This window comes from Hyperolius riggenbachi, chromosome 6, assembly GCF_040937935.1.
Source record: "Hyperolius riggenbachi isolate aHypRig1 chromosome 6, aHypRig1.pri, whole genome shotgun sequence".
Lineage (NCBI taxonomy): Eukaryota > Metazoa > Chordata > Amphibia > Anura > Hyperoliidae > Hyperolius > Hyperolius riggenbachi.
In genome coordinates, this window is record NC_090651.1 from 32,251,831 (window position 1) to 32,271,639 (window position 19,809).

Here is a 19,809-nt window from a genome sequence, read left to right on the forward strand (position 1 = left end):
GCTTACACACAGGGACGTTACAGGCGCACGTTAGTGCGCCTGTAACGCTCCCTCAACGCACAGCAATGTAACACAAGTGGGCTGTTCACACAGACCACGTTGCGTTACATGTAACGCTGCACGTTCTCCCGAAAGTGCAGCATGCTGCGGCATTAGAGCGGCTATAGCCGCGTTAGACTGTTTGCTCAGTGGGGGGCAGAGAGGAGGCGGCGAGAGCCAGCTACAGTAGCCGCGCACATGGCTACTTAATATTCACTGCACTGGAGGCAGCTGATTGGCCGGCGGGACCACGTGATGCGGAGTGTCTCGCTCCGCATCACGTGGTCCCGCCGGCCAATCAGCGCCACTCTGGGAGACCTTATAGGGATAGAGCCGCCTGACGCGGCTCACTCTACCGTCCTCTCTTGCAGCACCATACGTTGTGTTAGGTGCACGTTATGCGAACTTAACGTGGCACCTAACGCAACGTCTTGGTGTGCAAGTAGCCTTAAAGGAAAAATCAATTTCCTTCTCTGTTTAGGTTCCCTTTAAGGTCCTTGGACGCTTGCTGAGACTGGACGCTTGCTGATCAGTTCAGTCTCCCTGCTGCTGCCTGCCAGTGCAATTTAAATGCAGCTGAATTGCAGTAGTAACACCACGTGTCAAGCGCTGACATGTAGTAGTGTTACAGGGTAGCAGAGGGACGCGACATGTCAAATCTGAGTGGCTGTGGCCGCGCTCAATTTTGACTCTTGTGCAGTGCCGGTACCAATGCAGTTGCCCATGTGAAAGGAGCCCAATATACTCCCTGATGAGGAAATCGTGCAGAGGAAAACTTTTATTTACAAAGTAGAGCAAAAATAACTTGCTTCTGATAGACCAAAGGTGGCCACGCACCATACAATAAAATTATCCAATTTTACGGCAATTTGATAAAAACGATAAGAAAAATGTAAAGCTTTGTTTTTCGTTCGTTCTGCACATCTGATCAAATTTCCAATTTTTATTCAATAAAAGAATATTGGGAGTGTTGGATTCTTCTGATCAATTGATATGAAAATTGAATGGTGTGTGGTAGATTGCCAATTTCGTGATGTACAGACCCAGCAATTTTTTTTTCTGAGAAATTTAACATAGGTGTGTGGTACATTGGTCATTGGTCTTGAATTGAAAAAATATTTAAAGGATTGTATGGTGTGTGGGCCACCATAATAATTAATAAGATTGGCAAAATCTGGTCCATACCCCATATTAGTCTATTCTTCGACTTTATCCAGTATGTATTTTTCAACCTCTCCACCTATCCACTGTTGTTCTCACCTCTCTTTCATCATACAGTTTGCTGAGATGCAAATAATTCCAAGTTAATGTAGGATTATGCAAATTATTTTATGCAAGCTTGGTATTAGACCAGTCAAAATTGCCTACAAGTACATTTTATGGCTTCTAAACGGTATGCAATCTGCATACAAGTCAGAATTATCATGTAATGAATCATCGCCACTTTTCAGTTTTTGTTTTGCTCTGCAGTAATAAGAATTAAGCTACTTGAAAATACAGGTCCTTCTCAAAAAATTAGCATATTGTGATAAAGTTCATTATTTTCTTTAATGTACTGATAAACATTAGACTTTCATATATTTTAGATTCATTACACACAACTGAAGTAGTTCAAGCCTTTTATTGTTTTAATATTGATGATTTTGGCATACAGCTCATGAAAACCCAAATTTCCTATCTCAAAAAATTAGCCTATTTGATCCGATCAATAAAAGAAAAGTGTTTTTAAAACAACAAAAAAGTCAACCTTCAAATAATTACCGGTATGTTCAGTTATGCACTCAATCCTTGGTCGGGAATCCTTTTGCAGAAATGACTGCTTCAATGCGGCGTGGCATGGAGGCAATCAGCCTGCGGCACTGCTCAGGTGTTATGGAGGCCCAGGATGCTTCGATAGCAGCCTTAAGCTCATCCAGAGTACTGGGTCTTGCGTCTCTCAACTTTCTCTTTCTCTTTACAACCCCACCGATTTTCTATGGGGTTCAGGTCAGGAGAGTTGGCAGGCCAATTGAGCACAGTAATACCATGGTCAGTAAACCATTTACCAGTGGTTTTGGCACTGTGAGCAGGTGCCAGGTCGTACTGAAAAATGAAATCTTCATCTCCATAAAGCTTTTTAGCAGATGGAAGCATGAAGCGGAGCAGTGCTTTTCAGCGCTGCTAGATTTGGGCGCAGCCGGCGCCTCCATAGACTTCAATAGGAATCACTCCTATTGCTGCGCTCTGTGAGGCCTGGTGCACACCAAAAACCGCTAGCAGATCCGCAAAATGCTAGCAGATTTTGAAATGCTTTTTCTTCTTTTTCTGTAGCGTTTCAGCTAGCATTTTGCGGTTTTGTGAAGCGTTTTTGGTGTAGTAGATTTCATGTATTGTTACAGTAAAGCTGTTACTGAACAACTATTGTAACAAAAAACGCCTGGCAAACCGCTCTGAAGTGCCGTTTTTCAGAGCGGTTTGCGTTTTTCCTATACTTAACATTGGGGCAGAAACGCATCCGCAATCCAAAATCTGCAGCAGCACGGGAGTATGCGTTTCTGCAAAACGCCTCCCGCTCAGAAGACGGAGCCAAGGTTGCTTAAAAACATAATAATTCGGCCTACAGAAATTGCTGGAAGCCGAATTATTTCATTCCCCCACTATCCATGGCGGCCTGGAGGGGGAATAGTAATTAAATCGGCCCGGACTTGTGCAGAAGCAGGATCAGCCATATACCGCTGTATCCTGCGCCCAAGTCTACTGGCGCCGATTTCAAATGTACTCGCATGAAGTGCTCCAAAATCTCCTGATAGCTAGCTGTATTGACCCTGCCCTTGATAAAACACAGTGGACCAACACCAGCAGCTGGCATGGCACCCCAGACCATCACTGACTGTGGGTACTTGACACTGGACTTTTGGCATTTCCCTCTCCCCTGTCTTCCTCCAGACTCTGGCACCTTGATTTCCGAATGACATGTAAAAGTTACTTTCATCCGAAAAAAGTACTTTGGACCACTGAGCAACAGTCCAGTACTGCTTCTCTGTAGCCCAGGTCAGGCGCTTCTGCTGCTGTTTCTGGTTCAAAAGTGGCTTGACCTGGGGAATGCGGCACCTGTAGCCCATTTCCTGTACATGCCTGTACACGGTGGCTCTGGATGTTTCTACTCCAGACTCAGTCTACTGCTTCCGCAGGTCTCCCAAGGTCTGGAATCGGTCCTTCTCCACAATCTTCCTCATGGTCCAGTCACCTCTTCTCGTTGTGCAGCGTTTTCTGCCACACTTTTTCCTTCCCACAGACTTTCCACTGAGGTGCCCTGATACAGCACTCTGGGAACAGCCTATTCGATTAGAAATTTCTTTCTGTGTCTTACCCTCTTGCTTGAGGGTGTCAATGATGGTCTTCTGGACAGCAGTCAGGTCGACAGTCTTACGCACGATTGCGGTTTTGAGTAATGAACCAGGCTGGGAGTTTGTAAAAGCCTCAGGAATCTTTTGCAGGTGTTTAGAGTTAATTAGTTGATTCAGATGATTAGGTTAATAGCTCGTTTAGAGAACCTTTTCATGATATGCTAATTTTTTGAGATAGGAAATTTGGGTTTTCATGAGCTGAATGCCAAAATCATCAATATTAAAACAATAAAAGGCTTGAACTACTTCCGTTGTGTGTAATGAGTCTAAAATATATGAAAGTCTAATGTTTATCAGTACATTACAGAAAATAATGAACTTTATCACAATATGCTAATTTTTTTAGAAGGACCTGTATATAAATGGAGTAGACAGAGATTCCACTATAGTGTAGTATGCAAATATTCTAAGGGATACAGAATATGTAAGATAGAATGGGACTCACAAGTGTGGGCTACCACAAAGGCAACCACTGTATAAAGCAGGGGGGGGGGAACAAACCCGATCCCACTAGAGTTAAAGAGGAATTTTAACCCGGGTTGGAACTTCATTCCAATCAGCAGCTAATACCCCCTTTCCTATGAGAAATCTTTACTTTTTCTCAAATAGATCATTACAGGCGAACACAGTGAATCCAGCGCAGGAGACTTGGCTGCAGCCGGAGCCCCCATAGGCCGTAATAGGAATCATGGCTATAGCAGTGCAAAGGGAGTAACTTTGGCGCTGTCAGAAGACCGAGCTGAAGTTACTTTTAAAACGCAATCATTCGGCTTCCAGCAATTGCCAGAAGTCAAATTATTTAACCACTTCCCGACCGCCCACTACACAGGGGCGGCGGGGAAGTGGAGCCCTGCAGGACGGCCTCACCCACAGAGGCGGCGGTCCATTTAAGGGCATGGGCGGAGCGATCGCGTCATCCGTGACGCGATCCTCCGCCGGCGCCTGTCACTGCTCGCTCGCCGCAACATCCCGCCGGCTATACGGAAGCGCCGGCGGGATGTTAACCCCGCGATCGCCGCATACAAAGTGTATAATACACTTTGTAATGTTTACAAAGTGTATTATACAGGCTGCCTCCTGCCCTGGTGGTCCCAGTGTCCGAGGGACCACCAGGGCAGGCTGCAGCCACCCTAGTCTGCACCCAAGCACACTGATTTCTCCCTCCCCTGCCCCAGATCGCCCACAGCACCCATCAGACCCCCCCCCTGCCCACCCCCCAGACCCCTGTTTGCACCCAATCACCCCCCTAATCACCCATCAATCACTCCCTGTCACTATCTGTCAACGCTATTTCCCCCCCCCCCCCCCCCTGCTCCCTGCCCCCTCCTGATCACCCCCCACCCCTCAGATTCTCCCCAGACCCCCCCCCCCCAGACCACCCCCCCCTGTTTACTGTATGCATCTATCCCCCTGATCACCTGTCAATCACCCGTCAATCACCCGTCAATCACCCGTCAATCACCCCCTGTCACTGCCACCCATCAATCAGCCCCTAACCTGCCCCTTGCGGGCAATCTGATCACCCCCCCACACCAATAGATCGCCCACAGATCCGACATCAGATCACCTCCCAAATCCATTGTTTACATCTATTCTCTCCTCTAAACACCCACTAATTACCCATCAATCACCCATCAATCACCCCCTATCACCACCTGTCACTGTTACCTATCAGATCAGACCCTAATCTGCCCCTTGCGGGCACCCAATCACCTGCCTACACGCTCAGATTGCCCTCAGACCCCCCCTTATCAATTCGCCAGTGCATTAATTACATCTGTTCTTCCCTGTAATAACCCACTGATCACCTGTCAATCACCTGCCAATCACCTATCACCCATCAATCACCCCCTGTCACTGCCACCCATCAATCAGCCCCTAACCTGCCCCTTGCGGGCAATCTGATCACCCACCCACACCATTAGATCGCCCGCAAACCCGCCGTCAGATTACCTCCCAAATGTATCGTTTACATCTGTTATCTTCTCTAAACACCCACTAATTACCCATCAATCACCCATCAATCACCCCCTATCACCACCTGTCACTTTTACCTATCAGATCAGACCCTAATCTGCCCCTTGCGGGCACCCAATCACCCGCCCAGACGCTCAGATTGCCCTCTGACCCCCCCTTATCAATTCGCCAGTGCATTAATTACATCTGTCCTTCCCTGTAATAACCCACTGATCACCTGTCAATCACCTGCCAATCACCTATCACCCATCAATCACCCCCTGTCACTGCCACCCAACAATCAGCCCCTAACCTGCCCCTTGCGGGCAAACTGATCACCCACCCACACCAATAGATAGCCCGCAGATCCGACATCAGATCACCACCCAAGCGCAGTGTTTCCATCTATTCTCTCCTCTAAACACCCACTAATTACCCATCAATCACCCCCTATCACCACCTGTCACTGTTACCCATCAGATCAGACCCTAATCTGCCCCTTGCGGGCACCCAATCGCCCGCCTACAATCTCAGATTGCCCTCAGACCCCCCCTTATCAATTCGCCAGTGCAATATTTACATCTGTTCTCCCCTGTAATAACCCACTGATTACCTGTCAATCACCTATCAATCACCCATCAATCACCCCCTGTCACTGACACCCATCAATCACCCGCTGTCACTGACACCCATCAATCAGCCCCTAACCTGCCCCTTGTGGGCAAACTGATCACCCACCCACACCAATAGATCGCCCGCAGATCCGACAACAGATCACCACCCAAGCGCAGTGTTTCCATCTATTCTCTACCCTAAACACCCACTAATTACCCATCAATCACCCCCTGTCACTGCTACCTATCAGATTAGACCCCTATCTGCCCCTAGGGCACTCAATCACCCGCCCACACCCTCAGAATGCCCTCAGACCCCAGCCCTGATCACCTCGCCAGTGCATTGCTTGCATCTATTCTCCCCTCTAATCACACCTTGAGACACCCATCAATCACCTCCTGTCACCCCCTAGCACACCTACCCATCAGATCAGGCCCCAATTTGCCCCGTGTGGGCTCCTGATCACTCGGCCAAACCCTCAGACCCCCTTCCGATCACCTCCCCAGTGCATTGATTGCATCTATTTTCCCCTCTAACCACCCCCTGAGACACCCATCAATCACCTCCTGTCACCCCCCTAGCACTCCTATCCATCAGATCAGGCCCAATACAACCTGTCATCTAAAAGGCCACCCTGCTTATGACCGGTTCCACAAAATTCACCCCCTCATAGACCACCTGTCATCAAAATTTGCAGATGCTTATACCCCTGAACAGTCATTTTGAGACATTTGGTTTCCAGACTACTCACGGTTTTGGGCCTGTAAAATGCCAGGGCGGTATAGGAACCCCACAAGTGACCCCATTTTAGAAAAAAAAACACCCCAAGGTATTATGTTAGGTGTATGACGAGTTCATAGAAGATTTTATTTTTTGTCAAAAGTTAGCGGAAAATAATTTGTATTGGTTTTTTTTCACAAAGTGTCATTTTTCACTAACTTGTGACAAAAAATAAAATCTTCTATGAACTTGCCATACACCTAACGGAATACCTTGGGGTGTCTTCTTTCTAAAATGGGGTCACTTGTGGGGTTCCTATACTGCCCTGGCATTTTAGGGGCCCTAAACCGCGAGGAGTAGTCTAGAAAACAAATGCTTCAAAATGACCTGTGAATAGGACGTTGGGCCCCTTAGCGCACCTAGGCTGCAAAAAAGTGTCACACATGTGGTACCGCCGTACTCAGGAAAAGTAGTATAATGTGTTTTGGGGTGTATTTTTACACATACCCATGCTGGGTGGGAGAAATTTCTATGTAAATGGACAATTGTGTGTAAAAAAATCAAACAATTGTCATTTACAGAGATATTTCTCCCACTTAGCATGGGTATGTGTAAAAATACACCCCAAAACGCATTATACTACTTCTCCTGAGTACAGCGGTACCACATGTGTGGCACTTTTTTACACCCTAAGTACGCTAAGGGGCCCAAAGTCCAATGAGTACCTTTAGGATTTCACAGGTCATTTTGCGACATTTGGTTTCAAGACTACTCCTCACGGTTTAGGGCCCCTAAAATGCCAGGGCAGTATAGGAACCCCACAAATGACCCCATTCTAGAAAGAAGACACCCAAAGGTATTCCGTACGGAGTATGGTGAGTTCATAGAAGATTTTATTTTTTGTCACAAGTTAGCGGAAAATGACACTTTGTGAAAAAAAACTATTAAAATCAATTTCCGCTAACTTGTGACAAAAAAATAAAAACTTCTATGAACTCACCATACTCCTAACGGAATACCTTGGGGTGTCTTCTTTCTAAAATGGGGTCATTAGTGGGGTTCCTATACTGCCCTGGCATTTTAGGGGCCCTAAACCGTGAGGAGTAGTCTTGAAACAAAAATGACCTGTGAAATCCTAAAGGTACTCATTGGACTTTATGCCCCTTAGTGCAGTTAGGGTGCAAAAAAGTGCCACACATGTGGTATCGCCGTACTCGGGAGAAGTAGTACAATGTGTTTTGAGGTGTATTTTTACACATACCCATGCTGGGTGGGAGAAATACCTCTGTAAATGACAATCTTTTGATTTTTTTACACACAATTGTCCATTTACAGAGGTATTTCTCCCACCCAGCATGGGTATGTGTAAAAATACACCTCAAAACACATTGTACTGCTTCTCCCGAGTATGGCGATACCACATGTGTGGCACTTTTTTGCACCCTAACTGCGCTAAAGGGCCCAAAGTCCAATGAGTACCTTTAGGATTTCACAGGTCATTTTGAGAAATTTCGTTTCAAGACTACTCCTCACGGTTTAGGGCCCCTAAAATGCCAGGGCAGTATAGGAACCCCACAAATGACCCCATTTTAGAAAGAAGACACCCCAAGGTATTCCGTTAGGAGTATGGTGAGTTCATAGAAGTTTTTATTTTTTGTCAAAAGTTAGCGGAAATTGATTTTAATTGTGTTTTTTCACAAAGTGTCATTTTCCGCTAACTTGTGACAAAAAATAAAATCTTCTATGAACTCGCCATACTACTAACGGAATACCTTGGGGTGTCTTCTTTCTAAAATGGGGTCATTTGTGGGGTTCCTATACTGCCCTGGCATTTTAGGGGCCCTAAACCGTGAGGAGTAGTCTTGAAACGAAATTTCTCAAAATGACCTGTGAAATCTTAAAGGTACTCATTGGACTTTGGGCCCTTTAGCGCAGTTAGGGTGCAAAAAAGTGCCACACATGTGGTATCGCCGTACTCAGGAGAAGTAGTATAATGTGTTTTGTGGTGTATTTTTACACATACCCATGCTGAGTGGGAGAAATATCTCTGTAAATGGACAATTGTGTGTAAAAAAAATTAACAAATTGTCATTTACAGAGATATTTCTCCCACCCAGCATGGGTATGTGTAAATATACACCCCAAAACACATTATACTACTTCTCCTGAGTATGGCAATACCACATGTGTGGCACTTTTTTGCAGCCTAACTGCGCTAAGGGGTCCAAAGTCCAATGAGCACCTTTAGGCTTTACAGGGGTGCTTACAATTTAGCACCCCCCAAAATGTCAGGACAGTAAACACACCCCACAAATGATCCCATTTTGGAAAGTAGACCCTTCAAGGTATTCAGAGAGGGGCATGGTGAGTCCGTGGCAGATTTCATTTTTTTTTGTCGCAAGTTAGAAGAAATGGAAACTTTTTTTTTTTTTTTTTTTTCTCACAAAGTGTCATTTTCCGCTTACTTGTGACAAAAAATAATATCTTCTATGAACTCACTATGCCTCTCAGTGAATACTTTGGGATGTCTTCTTTCCAAAATGGGGTCATTTGGGGGGTATTTATACTATCCTGGAATTCTAGCCCCTCATGAAACATGACAGGGGGTCAGAAAAGTCAGAGATGCTTGAAAATGGGAAAATTCACTTTTTGCACCATAGTTTGTAAACGCTATAACTTTTACCCAAACCAATAAATATACACTGAATGGGTTTTTTTTTATAAAAAACATGTTTGTCCACATTTTTCGCGCTGCATGTATACAGAAATTTTACTTTATTTGAAAAATGTCAGCACAGAAAGTTAAAAAAATCATTTTTTTGCCAAAATTCATGTCTTTTTTGATGAATATAATAAAAAGTAAAAATCGCAGGAGCAATCAAATAGCCCCAAAAGAAAGCTGTATTAGTGACAAGAAAAGGAGCCAAAATTCATTTAGGTGGTAGGTTGTATGAGCGAGCAATAAACCGTGAAAGCTGCAGTGGTCTGAATGGAAAAAAAGTGGCCGGTCCTTAAGGGGTAGAAAGCCCTAGGTCCTCAAGTGGTTAATTGCCCACCATCCATGGTGGCCTGGAGGGGGCATAGTATTTAAAGGATACCCAAACTGAAATGTGACATGATGATAGATGTGTATGTACACTGCGTAGCACACAAATAACTATGCTGTGTTCCTTTTTTTCTTTCTCTGTATGAAAGAGTTAAATATCAGGTATGTAAGTGGCTGACTCAGTCCTGACTCAGACAGGAAGTGACTACAGTGTGACCCTCACTGATAAGAAATACAGCTTTTTATCTCTTTATTGCTCTCAGAAGCCATTTTCTGCTAGGAAAGTGTTTTATAGTTGGAATTTCTTATTGAGGGTCACACTGTAGTCACTTCCTTTCTGAGTCAGGACTGAGTCAGCCACTTACATACCTGATATTTAACTCTTTCAGACAGAGAAAGAAAAAAAGGAACACAGCATAATTATTTGTGTGCTAGGCACTGTACTTACACATGTCTATCTCATCATGTCACATGTCAGTTTGGGTATCCTTTAACACGGCCGGGAACTTGTGCAGCAGCATGATAAGCCATATACCGGCTGTATCCTGCGCCCAAGTCTCCCGCACCGATTCCTCTCGTACACAATTACAGGAGTCTGTACAGCTGATAGTGGTGAAACCCCTCCCACAGTGTGATGTCATGGTTTTGATATTTTGTTGTCTGTGAGCTACGTTGCATTGTGGGAAATAATGTCTCTTTCCAACTGCCAAGCAAGTAATATCTCCCGCTGTGCATAGAACTCTCCGTAAGGCCCAGTGCACACCAAAACCGCTAGCAGATCATCAAAACGCTAGCGGTTTTGGGAGCAGAGAGCCGATATTTGCCGCGTGCACACCGAGCGGCTTTTGTATGAGATCCGCCATCCGCATCTGCATTAGCATCCGCGTGACTAATGTATCTCTATGGGCTGGTGCACACTGGCGGTTTGAGGTTTTTAGCAAAGCAGCAAGAGGCATGTTTGCGGTTTGCTAAAAACCTCAAACCGCCGGTGTGCACCAGCCCATAGAGATACATTAGCCATGCGGATTTTCAGGAGGATTCGGCCGGCGGATCCGCCCAGTGTGCACTGGGCCTAACAAACATTGTAACACCTGGCAGGACTAAAGATGTCACCATCTGAGATACATTTCAGAATGTAAATCAGGGAGAGGGAAGATTTTACAATAGGCAAACACTGACTAAATACTCTATTAATGAATATTTACTTTTTAAAGTCCTTTGCTTCTACACAAGGAAAGAATTATAGTTCACAGTGTTCAGATGCACTGCAGAGTAATTCTGCATGTCAACTCGTGGCCCATACAACTCTATGGGCCTGTTCACAGTACTGCGTTGTAACTGATTGCGTTATTCTAACTCGCCGCATGCAGTCTCTGTATTTGAAGTCTTTGTCCAGTCTCCATTGCAGTTTACACACATAACCTGTGCATTATACAACTGACCAATAAATGGTCTGCAGAACTGGCTCCTTTGATTTCCTTTTGGAGTGAGTGAGTCAATAAGGCCCAGTTCACATCTGCGTTTTTTCTGGAATGTAACTGGAACGTATACTGTACAAACATAACAGATGTGAAAGGATCCAATGTTAACCTATGGATACATTCACATGCCTCCGTTGGTACAGATACGTTCCGGTCCCCGGACCCAAAAAATTGCTGCAGGCCCTAATTTTCCGGATCGTTCTGCTTAGCGGAACAGATCCGGACAAAAAATGCTGCAGCATTCGGGCAATGGAAAACGGAACGTTTCTTCACACTAGTGAAGCATCGGACCGTTCCACGGGGGATAGGGGCATGGGCCGTCACGAATCTAGCGACGGGAGGGTGAGGGGAGGGTGCAGCAGCCGGGTGGGTGAGGGAGTGTTTATACATACCTAATCCTCCGTAGCAGCCGGCGGTAGAGGCTTCAGTCGTCTTCTGCGTCATGTGACTACTCACATGACGCGCTGTGTAGTCACAGCGGAAGAAGAGGAAGCCTTTACCGCCGGCTGCTATGGAAGATTAGGTATGTATTGCTGAGTGAAAACGGATCCGATCAATCACTGACCAGATCCGTTTTCACTATGTGAACCGGGTCGTGGACAGAGCTATCCGGATCGGGTGAAGCGGAGACCGGATCCGCTCACCGGATCCTTTTGGCTCAGAACGCAGATGTGAACCAGGCCTAAGGCTATGATGCGGTACAAGCTGACATATCTGAATCGCAACTGCCCACAAAAATTCTATAAAATATGGTTCCTGTGGTTAGAGTACTCTGATTCTCACAATGTAATTCAATATGGTGATGCATAATATAACAGTTTAAAGAGGAACTCCAGTGAAAATAATGTAAGTTTCTAAGTGCTTCATTTTTACAATAATTCTGTATAAATGATTTAGTCAGTGTTTGCCCATTGTAAAAGCTTTCCTCTCCCTGATTTACATTCTGACATGTATCACATGGTGACATTTTTACTGCTGGCAGGTGATGTCACTGGAAGGAGATGCTGCTGGAAATTTTGGCAGTTGGAAACAGCTGTAAACAGCTATTTCCCACAATACAACGAAGTTCACAGACAGGAAACTGCCAGGAGTACCACGGTACTCAGTTTCCTGTGGGAGGGGTTTCACCACAATATCAGCCATACAGAGCTCTCTGATGATCCGTTTGTGAAAAGGAAAAGATTTCTCATGTAAAAGGGGGTATCAGCTACTGATTGGGATGAAGTTCAATTCTTGGTCACGGTTTGTCTTTAACCTGTCTTTAGTGATCTTTGGATTACGTACTAGCTGTGCATATTCACCCCATAGTTTGCCCCCCCCCCACCCTTTTTTTTATTTACTCATTTATTTTGAAATGACACAGGGATCATAAACTGGCAAATTAGCAGTTCGAATGAAAACACTACTAAAATAATAAAATGTCTTTTTTTTTTTTTAAGGTAAGAATTGATAAGGGTTAATTTGGATGAAATCCCTCTTGATGGAAGGCAGTTGGAGAAAGATGCTAGTTTAGGTCTCTAATTAATTCCTAATGAATAGAGATTAATTAGCTAGGCATGGCCTGTGGCGTACAGGTAATTTGTCACACAGACCAGATCGCCAGCAGTGAATCACTTATTGCACTTCAAATAGCCCAAAACAGAGTCACTCGCAGAGAAGGAGCAATTACCTGCTTGGTTGGTAACGACTAAATGCCATAAATGTTTGGCTAGCAAAAAAGCTCTTTGTTGCTAGGCTACCTGCGATGTACACGCTAATAAAGGTGCATTGGAGCAGTTCTGTCTTTAGGGCCCGTTTCCACTAGTGCGAATTCGCATGCGTTTTCTGCATGCAGATTCGCATAACCAATACAAGCAAATGGGCCTGTTTACACTTGTCAGGAAAACTGAGCGTTTTGCTGTGCAGAAAAAATCTGCACAGCAGAGCCATCAGAATTGGCACACCGCACACACTGCTTGCGATTCGCATGTAATGTATTTAATAGGAATTCGCATTGCGTTTTCACTATGCGAATTCGCATACGTTTTTGTGTAAAATTAATGTAAAAGCACACAGGCACTGACATGGTTAAAATCGTATACTTACAAAAATACATGAAAATGCATGTAAATTTGCATACAAATTTACATTCGCATGAAAATTCGTTTGTGTTTTCCGCAAATAAATCGCACCGCACTAGTGGAAATAGGCCCTTAGAGCAGTAATTTCCAACCCATGTGCTGGGACATATTCATGTGTCACGGCAGCATCGGGTATGTGCCGCCGCCCACTCTGTCTCTCCCCGCTTCTCCCAGCCTCTGCTTCGTCTGTAATTAGATCAGGGCTACAAGAATGTGGCCGCCGATGTCCACAAATGCGGATCTAACTACAGATGGAGCGGAGGCGGGGAGAAGCAAGGAGAGAAGACGCCACGGGAATGCAGGGGGAAGCAGGCTGGTCACCTACCTGGCTAAGCTATACTGGAGGTAACTACACCAGCTATTATACTACCTATACTGGGACGTCTATACTACCCATATTGGGGCAAATATATTACCTGTACTGGGGCAGCTATACTACCCAAACTGGGGCAGCTATACTTCCCGTACTGGGGCAGCTATACTTCCCGTACTGGGGCAGCTATACATCCCGTACTGGGGCAGCTATACTTCCCGTACTGGGGCAGCTATACTTCCCGTACTGGGGCAGCTATACTTCCCGTACTGGGGCAGCTATACTTCCCGTACTGGGGCAGCTATACTTCCCGTACTGGGGCAGCTATACTTCCCGTACTGGGGCAGCTATACTTCCCGTACTGGGGCAGCTATACTTCCCGTACTGGGGCAGCTATACTTCCCGTACTGGGGCAGCTATACTTCCCGTACTGGGGCAGCTATACTTCCCGTACTGGGGCAGCTATACTTCCCGTACTGGGGCAGCTATACTTCCCGTACTGGGGCAGCTATACTTCCCGTACTGGGGCAGCTATACTTCCCGTACTGGGGCAGCTATACTTCCCGTACTGGGGCAGCTATACTTCCCGTACTGGGGCAGCTATACTTCCCGTACTGGGGCAGCTATACTTCCCGTACTGGGGCAGCTATACTTCCCGTACTGGGGCAGCTATACTTCCCGTACTGGGGCAGCTATACTTCCCGTACTGGGGCAGCTATACTTCCCGTACTGGGGCAGCTATACTTGCCGTACTGGGGCAGCTATACTTCCCGTACTGGGGCAGCTATACTACCCGTACTGGGGCAGCTATACTACCCGTACTGGGGCAGCTATACTACCCGTACTGGGGCAGCTATACTACCCGTACTGGGGCAGCTATACTACCCGTACTGGGGCAGCTATACTACCCGTACTGGGGCAGCTATACTACCCGTACTGGGGCAGCTATACTACCCGTACTGGGGCAGCTATACTACCCGTACTGGGGCAGCTATACTACCCGTACTGGGGCAGCTATACTACCCGTACTGGGGCAGCTATACTACCCGTACTGGGGCAGCTATACTACCCGTACTGGGGCAGCTATACTACCCGTACTGGGGCAGCTATACTACCCGTACTGGGGCAGCTATACTACCCGTACTGGGGCAGCTATACTACCCGTACTGGGGCAGCTATACTACCCGTACTGGGGCAGCTATACTACCCGTACTGGGGCAGCTATACTACCCGTACTGGGGCAGCTATACTACCCGTACTGGGGCAGCTATACTACCCGTACTGGGGCAGCTATACTACCCGTACTGGGGCAGCTATACTACCCGTACTGGGGCAGCTATACTACCCGTACTGGGGCAGCTATACTACCCGTACTGGGGCAGCTATACTACCCGTACTGGGGCAGCTATACTACCCGTACTGGGGCAGCTATACTACCCGTACTGGGGCAGCTATACTACCCGTACTGGGGCAGCTATACTACCCGTACTGGGGCAGCTATACTACCCGTACTGGGGCAGCTATACTACCCGTACTGGGGCAGCTATACTACCCGTACTGGGGCAGCTATACTACCCGTACTGGGGCAGCTATACTACCCGTACTGGGGCAGCTATACTACCCGTACTGGTTCAACTATATTCCCTATACTGGTGGCAGCTATACTACCTATACTGGGGGCAGCTATACTACCTATACTGGTTCAACTATACTAACTACCTATACTGGGGGCAACTATACTACCTATACTGGTGGCAACTTTGCTAGCTACTTATACTGGGGCAACTATACTATCTATACTAGGGACAACTATACTATCTACCTATACTGAGGTAACTATACTACCTACATATACTGGGGCAACTATACTGGCTTCCTATACTGGGGGCAACTAGATCTGGCTACCTGGTTATACTGAGTCTGAGGGCGGTTTTGGGGGTCGGGACTCACCATGGCTATAACGCGCGAGATGTAAATTGTCGGTACTATGCTATCATTTCAAATTGGAGGGAGCCCCTAACTGTCCCCCTGAAAGGTTCTAGCCTTTATTTTTAAGTGTATTCAGGATAATGCACTCTTTCCATCCATTTTGTGGTTATTATTAGTGTTTATCTATTATACATATGTGATGTGTCACAGAGAATTGAGCGTTTGGTGTGATGTGTCATGACTTCAAAAAGTTTGGGAACCACCGCTCTAGAGTCCAGGTGTCAATCACAAGGCCCACCGGGCCAACTGCGGCCCTCCTTGCCATTTTATGTGGCCCTCCAGAACATCAAATGTGCATCACTGTAAGCAGTAAAAGAACAGCAGACACAGCCTTCCCATCCAGAGTACAGGTGTAGAGAGGGTGATCAAAGAGCACCCGGAAAAGAAAAAACACAGAGAACATGGGAGCCCCGATGGTGCAGCGTGTTACAACAGTGAATAATGGATAAAGGTGGTAGAATTCAGTACTCACAAGGAGAGGTAGCAGACGGACAACCAACCACTGCAGGCGGGAAGAGATGAACAAACCCGACTCCACACGGGTATCTAGACTGGCTGGGTGTGGTCGCACTCTTGCTACAAAATCACTTTATGGCCCTGGAGGTGGCAAAGCCACAGGTTCCCAACTAGAACACCCCTCCAAAGGAGGGGAAGAGTCACCAAAGGTATATTAACACTTTGTTAAAAACAGAGAAAATAGGAAAAAAAATGAGGCGGGGTTACCTCAATGAAGACAGATCAGATAATTAATGAATGGTAATATGCACTGACATTGTGTTTCATTGGTTTAACCCTTTCCACTTGTATGTCCCGCAATTCCCGTTGCACCCACATAATTTCAGCGGCGGTTTGCAGGCACATCTGCGGGCGGCAAAGCCCGATCTCTCTCCCCTTGTATAGTGGGCATGTAAGAGTACATGCCAACACAGGTGGTACCCCCCTGCCCCAAACCGGAAGTGTGCGATCAGCGCTACCAGGAAGTGACCAATGCATTGCATTTTCCTTGCAGATTCCTTGCTTATTCCTTACTGATTCCTTCTTGCTGATTCCTTTCTGCAGATTCCATTGCAGATTTCTTGCAAAGTTGCATAGAGGAGCAATGGCATCCTATGCAATGGACGTGGAGGAGCGTCTAAATACTAGCCAGCATTTCATTGCTCTAATTCCCAATCGAAATACCAAAGATTGCATTGTGTGTAGTGACATGAAGACACCGGGTGGCAGGCATAAAACCATCTATTATTGCGAAACTTGCTCACGCAAGCCAGGATTACACTTAGGGAATTGCTGTAAAATGTACCATACCTTGGCTTTCTGTTCTGCTACCAGCCAATAGAAGTTGCCAAACTGTCCAAATAAGGTATTAAATTAAACGTTATAATGTGTTCTTTAAAATAAGATATACCATGTTACTATGTTATGTTCCATGCTAAAATGAGAGAGTAAGAGGGAGAGTGCATTTCTGTAAAAAAAAAACAAAAAAAAAAACTCAGAGCAGAAATGACTTCCTTTAGGAAAAAACTCAGAGTGGAAAGGGCTAAGACCACTTCATCGGGCCGAATAAAGTGCCAAAGGGTACAGCTCATAGCACTCTTTGGCACTTTATTTGCCCTGAGGAAGTGGTCTTAGACCCACGAAATGAGTTGCCAGTGCATATTAAAATCCATTTATTATATTAATTTGTCTTCATTGAGGTAAGCCACCTCATTTTTTCTATTTTATCTGTTCTTAACAAAGTTTATTACACCTTGGGCAGCTCCTCCCTTTTTGTTACCATCCAGAGGAGTTTGGGGTGGGATGCAGCAACAACTCATGTGACTCCTCAGCAAAATTACCATGGGGACACCCCTTGGGATCCAAACTCCCTCATGGGGATGGTAAATCCCCCCGCCCCCTCCCCAACTCTCACACACACGCACCTCCGCTTACCAAATAAACTAAGCGGGAAGTGAAGGTTAGCATCTTGCCTTGAGCCTTTTCATCTTGACCTTTCTTTGCAAAAGCAGCACTGGGGCAGGTAAATATTTAAAGAGAAAACGTGACCAAGAATTGAACTTCATCCCCATCAGTAGCTGATACCCCCTTTCCCATAAGAAATCTTTTTTCCTTTTCTCAAACGGATCATCAGGGGGCTCTGTATGGCTGATGTTGTGGTGAAATCCCTCCCACAGTGTGATGTCAGGACCATGGTCCTGACAGTTTCTTGTTTGTGAACCTCATTGCATTGTGGGAAATAACAGCTGTTTACAACTACCAAAAAAGCAAGCCGCATCTCCTTCGACTGACATCACGTGCCAGCAGTAAAAAATGTCGCCATGTGATAAATGTCACAATGTAAATCAGGGAGAGGAAGGATTTTACAATGCGCAAACACTGACTAAATCATTTATACATAATTATTGTAAAAATGAAGCACATTTTTTATTACAGTATTTTCTCTGTAGTTCCTTTTTAACTGCTCTATTGCGCTACTCTGCAGAAGGGGAGGAGATAGCCACCCATGGCCCCTTATGTGAGTGAGTTTGACACCCCTGATCTAGCCATTTGTTTAGTCTGGCATTTTCAGACATGTAGCTCTGTATTAAAAAATCACCCACCATAAACTGCTGCATTGAGGCGTGCTGCCTGCTTTGAGTCCTATGGGAGCGGGATTCCTTGCAAGTGTCACACCAACATTTCTAAACGCTAATTTTCCTGGTGTGTTAAATTATTCGGGTTGATCGTTAGAAAGATGTCCCTCAGAGGGGCTCACAATCTAATCCCTCCCATAGTTATATGTCTATGTATGTATTGTCTAGAGCAGGGGTCCCCAACCACCGGGCCGCGGCCCACTGCCGATCTGTTGGCAGTTTCCCACCGGGACGCGGCGGGTCTGGCCTCTCGCCCCTCCCCCTGCGGCCGCCGCTCCTGTTACCTTATGAGCTGGCGGCCGCTTCCTTCCTTATAGTCCCCCAGGCACCGCTCTCCTCTTATCAGCATCTCCTATTACAGCAGCATGTCTTGCGGCCGCTGTAAGGAGGGAAGGAAGCAGGGCAGCGGCTTCCTGTAGCGGCGATCGCCGTTACCATGGGAACTGCTGTCCTTCCTTCCCTCCTTACAGCAGCCGCAAGACGCGCTGCTGTAATAGGAGATGCTGATAAGAGGAGAGCGGCGCCTGGGGGACTATAAGAAAGGAAGCGGCCGCCCGCTCATAAGGTAACAGGAGTGGCAGTCAAGGGGAGGGGGTCCACTAGGTCTAGTAGTCTAGGGCCAATTTAGGGGGGAAGCCAATTAACTTATCTGTATGTTTTTGGGATGTGGGAGGAAACCGGGGTGTCTGAAGGAAACCCACACAGACATAAGGAGAACATACAAACTCTGTGCAGATCCTTGCTGGGATTTGAACCGGGGACCAAGCGCTGCAAGGCAAGCATGCTAACCACCAACCAAGGATTGAACTTCTTCCCAATCAGTAGCTGATACCCCCTTTCCCATGAGAAATCTTTACCTTTTCACGAATAGATCATCAGGGGGGTCTCTATGGCTGATATTGTGGTGAAAGCCCTTCCATAGTCCTGTATGTGAGCCTCATTGCATTGTGGGAAATAACGGCTGTTTCCAACTGCCAAACAACCAGTATCTCACTCTGTGTATATGCATATCTATATAAGAAAAGAAAAAAAGTCAACCTTTTAGCCAATCACATTGCTAGGGGGTGTGGTTATAGATAATGGCAGTTGGTGTCTGTTTGCCAGTAAGATGATTACATGCAGGCTGATTGGGGATCAAACAGTATGAACAGATTACCATACATGGCGAATATCAATCATGTCTTGATCTCTCTTCTACTTTTTACCTTCTCACTTTGCAATGTATTGATCTATTTTTTTGTCCCCTTTTTGCTAAAGTTCCTCTTTAAAGAGAACCAGAGACGAAGCACCCTCTTGTATTTTACCTTATAAATCAGTGGGAACATGACAGTAAACACCTAATCTGCTCTTTGTTTCATTGTTCTCTGATTAATATGACTGATAAGAATCCCCGACTGAGCACTCAGTCTGGCTTTGCTAGGAAAGATTATAGCCGAGTCTGTCTTCTCTGGTGTCTTTTCAAGCCCAAGCCTGCCCCCTTGTGGCTCTGCTATAATGACTCAGCTATAATTATT

The 19,809-nt window shown here is 46.0% G+C and overlaps 1 protein-coding gene and 1 long non-coding RNA gene across 8 annotated transcripts in view; one reads left to right on the forward strand and one right to left on the reverse strand.

The window, feature by feature from the left end:
- The window catches only part of LOC137520758 (uncharacterized), a 45,894-nt gene extending 26,632 nt beyond the window's left edge, over nt 1–19,262 (reverse strand). For 3 of the 4 annotated variants that reach the window (XR_011021930.1, XR_011021933.1, XR_011021931.1), the window contains exon 1: nt 19,153–19,262. This is a non-coding gene — a long non-coding RNA (uncharacterized lncRNA). Of the gene's footprint in view, nt 1–1,224; nt 1,322–19,152 lie in introns of all 4 variants that reach the window. The other variant, XR_011021932.1, reaches the window with a different exon arrangement.
- Nucleotides 1–19,809, forward strand: part of ZBTB37 (zinc finger and BTB domain containing 37) — a 34,376-nt gene that overhangs the window by 1,815 nt on the left and 12,752 nt on the right. Inside the window, exon 1 of one of the 4 annotated variants that reach the window (XM_068239082.1) lies at nt 19,385–19,398. The exons of 1 other annotated variant lie outside the window; for it this stretch is intronic. The gene's annotated coding sequence lies outside the window, so the exon portion shown is untranslated. Of the gene's footprint in view, nt 1–19,384; nt 19,437–19,457; nt 19,517–19,809 lie in introns of those variants that run through there. 2 more of the 4 variants (XM_068239078.1, XM_068239080.1) reach the window with 2 other exon arrangements.